The sequence below is a fragment of the Pongo abelii genome, chromosome 11 (genome assembly GCF_028885655.2).
Source record: "Pongo abelii isolate AG06213 chromosome 11, NHGRI_mPonAbe1-v2.0_pri, whole genome shotgun sequence".
NCBI lineage: Eukaryota > Metazoa > Chordata > Mammalia > Primates > Hominidae > Pongo > Pongo abelii.
The window spans coordinates 90707968-90716755 of NC_071996.2; positions in this window are offsets into that span (position 1 = coordinate 90707968).

Here is an 8788-nt window from a genome sequence, read left to right on the forward strand (position 1 = left end):
CGCCCAGCAAATTTTTGTACTTTTTGGTAGAGACGTGGTTTCACCATGTTGGCCAGGCTGGTCTCTTAACTCCTGATCTCACGTCATTCGCCCACCTCGGCCTCCCAAAATGCTGGGATTACAGGAGTGAGCCCCCCTGCCCGGCCATTTAGATCATTGTTAATGAGTGCCCATAATATGCTGTTTCCTTATACAAGCATTTGTCTTCCTTCTAATATTTACTTATGTAACAACATTTACCTGTAATTTTAATTAAAATGGTTCCACATCTTGTTTCAGCTTACTTTCAAACATAAGGTAACACTAGCTTAAAATAAGCCGTATTAAAAAATTCATAACCTTAACTGTATTTTTAAAGCTTAGCATTTTCAATTGCTTTCCACTTTGTATATCTTTTTTAAGATTCTCTGGGTTATATATGCTTTCTAAAACAGCGCACACATAGCTGTCAAAACTAAACTATGCAAAGGAAAGGTCAGACTTCGACAGATAATTCCTGTTGCCATGGAAACAAAGTCGGTTTTGGAAAAAGCTGCAAGTTCTTCTAAACAACCACAGATTCAAAAACTTCATGGTCTTCCTTTGACAGGTGTAGTGATGTAAGTATTACCTAAAAAAGGGCCAATTCATAGGTCAGTCCTATCTAAGAATTTTGAATATTTCCACTAATTTATCTGTCTTTAAAGGCACCTATACATCCTATTCAGGGTCACATTCTTCTAGATAAAAAGCTGCAAGTAAAATGAATCAGATATTTTCATTGAGACAAATTACTTGCTTATTACACATTCTTTTTCATCAATTATCATAAACTCCATTCTTCTGCTTCATGGAAGAGTGAGCAAGATACTGAATGGCTTTAGCCTTACACCTTTTGGATATTTCTTTGTTTTGTTGGGAGAATTTATGTTAGGTATACTAGTCTTCTATGCATTTGAGACAAGGGTATAGGAAAATAATAGGATTTACACTGATGCCATGTAGAGCCAAGAGGGGCCGCTTGAAAGAGATCAATAATGAATTAGAAAATATTTGGGGTTATACTCTTTTTTAGAGATCCATGCACTTGATAAAAAAAGTTATTATTAGCAACCAAGGTTGAATTGTATTGGGACCACTTTCCACATGAACTGCATAAGATCTGGAATCATTTACGTCTCAACTTGCCTATTTACATAGTAGTATTTTTTTATTAGACCTACACTGATAATAAGCACCTTGGAAAAAGTTGCAGGTAGAAATTTTAGTTACTTGATTATTACTTTTTCCCTCTCACTTTTTGAATTTTTTTCCTTATTTCTTGTCTTATTTTCTTTATTTCCTCCTTAAATTTGTCAAACTATTTTAATAATTCCACATAAATAAATACAATTAATAGGTGAAGTTCATGAGAATATCATTTAAAAATTCAGAAATTTTCAAGTACATATAATTTTGCTTTAATGGCATCACAACTAATTTTATTTGTTCTTTTTCCAAACACCCATGAAAATACTTTTGAATGAAACTTAAAACAGAAAGAATGTTGAAAATATAAAATTTGTATCAATCATTTCTAAAAGTCTAGGAGGAAATGTGTACTAACAATAGTTGAGTTTGAAGCATGAACGAGAATCACAATTAGTTGTTTTACTGCCGGAAAATAGTTTAGAACAAACTACAATGTAGGTGACAATGTAGGTGATTGATGGTCCCATAAGAGATGTAAGCTGTTGTAACAATTACTCCTCTCTGATAACTGCACATTGTCAACCTTCCAGTGAACAGATACTAAAGTGGAAATTTGCAAAACCAAGGCATGGGTTAAGATTTATAATGGTATAGCAGTATTCTAAATGATAACCACTTGAACTAAGGGAGAAAAGGTGGATAAAAAAATGTATGAGAGATGTTAAGGTAGAATTCTATGACTCAATTCTCTTACTTACATGACCAAACCCCAATTTATCCTTTTAGATGAACCCCAAAAATGAACACTTAGTGAATTTGAAAAAAATGACTACTCTTTTTCATGCTTCCAGACACTATTCAAATTGCCAATATCCATATCTTATCAGAAGGTAGAGTTCTCAGAATGTAGAACACAGATTTTCATCCTACCATATTCAACTTTATAGCCCTAATGTTTGCTATTGTACCTGTCAAAAACTAATCATTCAATACATATTTGCCAAATTCAACTGTATTTCTGTTACTTTCTCAATTGTTTTTGTTTTTCTTTTTTTATCAGCTTCCTCAGATTGAATAGTTTCTCCTTTTAAATCCAGTATTTGGGGTATGCAAGCAAAATCTATAAAGATGAAAGGAATTGAGGTTAGTCACAGTCTGACTTTACAATGGTCTTTCAAATAGATACGGTTCAGTATTAGAGAAGTGCATACCACTTCTTTATGCTTATAAGAGTCACAATAGGGTTTAGCTGTAAATAATAGCTTCAGACATTGAGGATGTGTCTTTGAAAAAGACTGTTGAGCCATATTTTGAGGGGTTTTCTTTAAAAATAAGTTAATTCTCATCTATGGGCACTATAGATAATCTTCATTCATTTTTATATACTATATTAAAAGTGTGCAATAACTAAGATATTAGGTTCAGCAGTAAACTTCGTAAAGTAGTCTATAATAATGAATCTGTCTTGGTATTAGAGACATATTCAGCCTTAATGAAACAAAATTTAGATTTACTAGTCAATTTTAGAATCTACAGAAATTATTTATTTTGATATTATAAGCAAAACATCTGTGTTTCTTTTGCTATTTTAAATATAAAATACAAAGTTAAACAAATTTGATCTTTATAAAATAATTATGTTATGTCAATAATATTCCAACTTGTTTTAGAAATTCCAAGTTAGTAAGATATACAGACACATTCCATCATTTTCCTGTATGTATAAATTGGGCTTCCTCTCTGTTATTTACAGAGAAAGTGTATAATCAATTTAGGACCATCTATCAAACATTTTATCATTGCACTGTAGTTCAAGGTAATCATACACAGGAGCAACAATTTCTGTGATTCTCTGCCAGGATATCACACACACAATATAGATGGAGAGACCCAAACAGGAGACTTCTTCAGTAACTCCTTAGCAGGTATAGAGAACCTCATACCAGTATCCTAAAGTGAAATTGTTAATTACTAGGGGAAAGAATGACAGAAAGAAAGAGAAAAGATAAACTGGGAAATATTCACACAGAAAGAAAACAGTATTTAGAACATTTAAAAAATTACCCAATTTTCTATTTTTATTTTTTTTTAGGAAGAAATACATTAGTACTAAAAACCTAACAATTAAATTTATATGTATGTGTATGTGTGTGTATGTATAATATATATAATATATATATAAAAAATAGGATTTACACTGATACCATGTAGAGGATACATATATAAGAGGATTGAATATTGAAGTACAGGAGATTGTTTAGGAAAGAGGAACTATTCTGTATGATATAATAATGGCGGACTCATGACACTAGGCATATGTGAAAACATCATATAGAACTATACAACAGGAAGAATTAATTTATGTAAATTTAAAGAAATTATCTTATATGTCTGGTATCCCAGGATGGAATTCAGAATGTGGTAAAATAGTTTAACTGTGTAAGAAATTTATGAAAGTATCTCACTGAAGGGGATGAGGAAAAGGCACAGGACTAAGTCACTTTGAATTAAGTAGGTAGGAAAACTAAAGGTAAAAGAAACTACATAATTACTGTACTCGGCGGGCTAAGGACTCTGATACTGCTCTATGTGTAAACTGGGATAGAACAATTAAGTAAATGGATAAAAGATGGCATGAAAGATGGCATGAGTCAAGTCTATTGAAGGAAGAAGTTACAGATAAGCAAGGGAGGAGGCTAGAATAATCAATGCGGTAATAGATTATAGTTGAAGATGCCATATCAATTCACAATTATCTTAATACAGATACAGGTGGTTTCATAAAAATATTTATAGGTATCTGTATGGACACAGGTTAGCATACACACATATATTCTCCTGATCTGTCAACTGAGAGGGCCTAGAAGCCATGGCACAGCGGTAGAAATGATCACATTTAGTACTCGAATCATGGTTTCTAATGCTATTTTCTGATCAAAGAAACCAAGGGAATATAGGTGAATCTTGAAAGATCTTTATTGCCAGATAGTGTTTAAAAACAAGGAGAGAAAAGAAATAACCCACAACAAATGGTGGAAGTCATATCAAAGAGATATAGGATCCAACAGAAAGATCTCCCAACAATATGGAAGGCTAAGACAATTTGAGCAGGGTATAAAAAAATTAGTCCTGGGCCAGGTGCAGACTCACGCCTGTAATTCCAGCACTTTGGGAGGCCAAGGCGGGCAGATCATGAGGTCAAGAGATTGAGACCATGCTGGCCAACATGGTGAAACCCTGTCTCTACTAAAAATACAAAAATTGGCTGAGTGCAGTGGTGCATGGTGTAGTCCCAGCTACTCAGGAGGCTGAAGCAGGGGAATCACTTGAACCTGGGAGGCAGAGACTGCAGTGAGCAGAGATTGCACCACTGCACTCCAGCCTGGTGACAGGGCGAGACTCCATCTCAAAAAAAAAAAAAAAAGAAAAAAAAGTCCTGAATTACAATCTGTAGCATCAAGTAAGTACTGAATAAATAAATAAAATGGGAAGTATACAAAAATCTATGTGCAGAAGAAATCCAAATAATTTATATAAATTCTTATTTCTCAATGACATGCAACATAACTCCCCACTCTTTAATTTTGGCAGCTCATTATGAATTCTTTCCAAAGAGTGTGGAAAGGGAGAAAAGGGTAACTTTACAGTAAGATTAAGCTGGCAACCACAACCTTAGTCATGTGACCAAGGTCAATATCAATATTATTAAGTCAGGTTGGTAGTATGTGCCTTTGATATGATAAGATGAAAATGGCACTTTTGTTCTGTGGTCTTTCAACTCACGATGCACAACCTCAGTCTAATTATGAAAAAAACATCATTAAAATCACACTTTGGGTATAATTTACAAAATATCTGACCAGTACACCCCAAAACCATGTAAGACATCAAAAGTAAGGAAATACTAGAAAACCTCTCACAGCCAAGAGGAGCCTAAGGAGGCATGGACACTAAATGTAATATCATGTTCTGGATTGGATCCTGGAACATTAGGTAAATAAAGGGACATTAGGTGAAAACTAAGAAAGTCTGAATGAAGTATGGAATTCATTAGCTAACAATGTGTTAAAATTGGTGCATTCCTTGCAACAAACATACCATGCTAATATTAGACATTAATAATAAAGAAAACTGTGTGGGGTGAGAAATCTCTGTACTACCTTGGCTAGAAGGGACAGCTGGTGTGGGGAATAAGAGCCTGAGTTGGGTCAGGAAGGCTTCCCTATTGGTGTGGTGTGGCCTGGTGTTGGGTGCTACACACAGTGAGGTGATAGAAAAGCGAGGGATGATTATTTTTAAAAAATAAATAATTAAGGTTATGGGAGGTAGTTTCTCTCTGTCAAAAAGGAAGTTACACATATGGAAAGGAATAAAAGTCAAATGAACCTTGAAGAGCTTCCCTGTCCTTCAATCTATCTATGCAGCTCTCTGTATACGTGCCTGCATGTGTAAACGTACATGTATTCCCTAGCTCTGTGTACAGTGAGGACCTCGGAGTATGCACACACCTGGCACCTAGATATTGGATCCTTGGGAAAGTGGTTGATTCTAGGTCTGGGGCAGGGAGATTACAAGAAAAGGCTAGAATGCACCGTTGTGTCAGAAATAAAGGAGGCTCTCAAAGAAAGTTGGAAACATGAGAAAAAGACACAGAAGTCAGCTTGAACACGGTCCCACTAGGAAATTAGGACAATTTGAGCATCAAAATATGTAATAATAGTAATGAATTATAACCGATTGGATAAAATAGGAATCCACGAGACCATACTAATATAAACATTTTCATGAACATATCGAAAGTTGCATAAGAAACAGTGTAAGTGCACAGTTTGAAAGTACCTATCCACAAAATATTTATTAATTTAAAAGAAAAAAAAGAGAGAACGTTAGACACCAACTTGTTTAAGTGATCAAATTAAATATAATCAGAAATGAAACAAATTGGCTGCTCTGCCTATGGAGTAGCCATTCTTTATTCCTTTACTTTCATAATAAAATTGCTTTCACTTTAAAAAAAACTAATGAAACAAATGAAAATTGTTCTTTATATGATAGATGCAATGAGAACATAACGTCTCTTCTGTGTTATTTCTGCCAAGGTATATAACCTGAATCTAACCATAAGGAAACATCAGGTAAGCTTTCCGAACTAAAGAAGGCTGAATACCTGACAACTAAAACAACCTGAACGCTAATATGTAATTCTTAACTGGATTATTTTGGTATAAAAGACATTTGCAAACAATTGGCAAAAATTTAATAGCCTCTGAAGATTAGAAGTCAGTAATTGATAAATGCTATGTTTCTGATTGGGATGGGTTTTTTATGGTCACATTGAAAGATGTCCTTCCTGTAGAAACACACAGTAGAGAATTTGGGAGTGATGATCCATCAGAGTGACCACTTAGTCTCAAAAAAATTATTTGTACTGTACACTCAAAGACATGGTTCAATCTCATAAACACAACATTGTATTAAGAAGCAAAAAAGAGACCACAAAGCCAAAGCAAGACTAAGCAAACAGAACAAATCTGGAGGCATCACATTACCTGATTTCAAACTGTACTATAAGTCCATCGTCACCAAAACAGCATGGCACTGGGATAAAAATAGGCGTAGAACAGAATAGAGGACTCAGAAATAAACCCAAATACTCATAGCAAACTAATCATTGACAATTCAAACAAAAACATAAGTTGGGGAAAGGGCACTCTATTTGACAAATGGTGCTGGATAATTGGCAAGCCACATGTAGGAGAATGAAACTGGATCCTCATCTCTCACCTTATACAAAAATCAACTCAAGATGGATCAAAGACTTAAATCTAAGACCTGAAACTATAAAAATTCTAGAAGATAACATCGGGAAAACCCTTCTAGACATTGCCTTAGGTAAGGATTTCATGATGGAGAACCCAAAAGCAAATGCAATAAAAACAAAGATAAACAGTTGGGACTTAAACTGAAGAGCTTTTGCATGGCAAAAGGAGCGATCAGCAGAGTAAACAGACAACCCGCAGAATGAGAGAAAATCTTCACAATCTATACATCTGACAAAGGACTAATATCCAGAATATACAATGAACTCAAACAAATTAGCAAGAAAAAAACAATCCCATCCAAAAGTGGGCTAAGGACATGAATAGACAATTCTCGAAAGAAGATATACAAATGACCAACAAACATATGAAGAAATGTTCAACATCACTTAATTACTAGGGAAATGCAAATCAAAACCACAATGTGATACCATCTTACTCCTGTAAGAATGGCCATGATCAAAAAGTCAAAAAAAATTAGATATTGGCATGGATGCAGTGAACAGGGAACACTTCTACACTGCTGGTGGAAATGTAAACTAATACAACCACTATAGAAAACGGTGTGGAGATTCCTTAAATAACTAAAAGTAGAACTCCCATTTGATCCAGCAACCCCACTACTGGGTATTTGCCCAAAGGAAAAGAAGTCATTAGGCAAAAAAGAATCTTGCACACACATGTTTATAGAAGCACAATTTTCAATTGCAAAAATATGGAACTAACCCAAATGTCCATCAATCAACGAGTGGATAAAGAAACTATGGTTTATATATGTGTGATAGAATACTACTCAGCCATAAAAAGGAATGATTTAATGACATTTGCAGCAACCTGGATGAGGCTGCAGACTATTATTCTAAATGAAGTAACTAGAGAATGGAAAACCAAACATTGTATGATTTCACTTATAAGCGGGAGCTAAGCTATGAGGATGCAAAGGCATAAGAATGACACAATTGACTTTGGGGACCTAGAAGGAAAGGGTGGGAAAGGGTGGGAAAGGGGTGGGGGATAAAAGACTACAAATTTTATGCAGTGTATACTGCTCGGGTGATGGGTGCACCAAAATCTCACAAATCACCGCTAAAGAACTTACTCATGTAGTTAAACACCACCTGTTCCCCAGTAAGGATATGGGAGGAATTACGGAAATAAATTTTTTAATGAATACAAAATAAATAAGAAGCAGCAAGAATATGAATAAGAAGCAAATAAAAACAATACATTTAGTAGAATTTCATTTTCTAAACTTTAAAAACAGGTAAAATCAAGCTACATATTCTAGAAAACATACATGATGAAAAAATTAAAAAAAAACAAAGAGGGTGCCATAGAAGTCAAAATAAGTGTTACACTTACAAGAAATGCAAGGGATCACAAAAAGTTTTTTGACTTGGGTCATCGTTACCTGGATGTATACTTTAAGTTATATAGTGATTTGTACTTATTTATGTATATTTTAAATGAAAAACATTATAAGAAATCATGATACAATTAGTTTATACTCTTGAAGTATAATCTGAGTGGGAATTGCCTTACTCACTGCCATATTTTATCTAATCTATGACACTATCCTTTTTCTGTGTCACCAGTATTTTATACCAGAAAAGAAAAAATATCCACCAGTTATAAGACACATCCTAATATCAAGGATACTAACGTGAAAAAATGTCTTTCTCTTAATCACAGCTATATAATACTGTCTCAATAGAGTGTATTTTATCTCAGCTTCTTATTAAAAATGAGTTGAATGCTTTTGCAAAATTAACTCAAATACTGTGAACTAAAGATCCTTA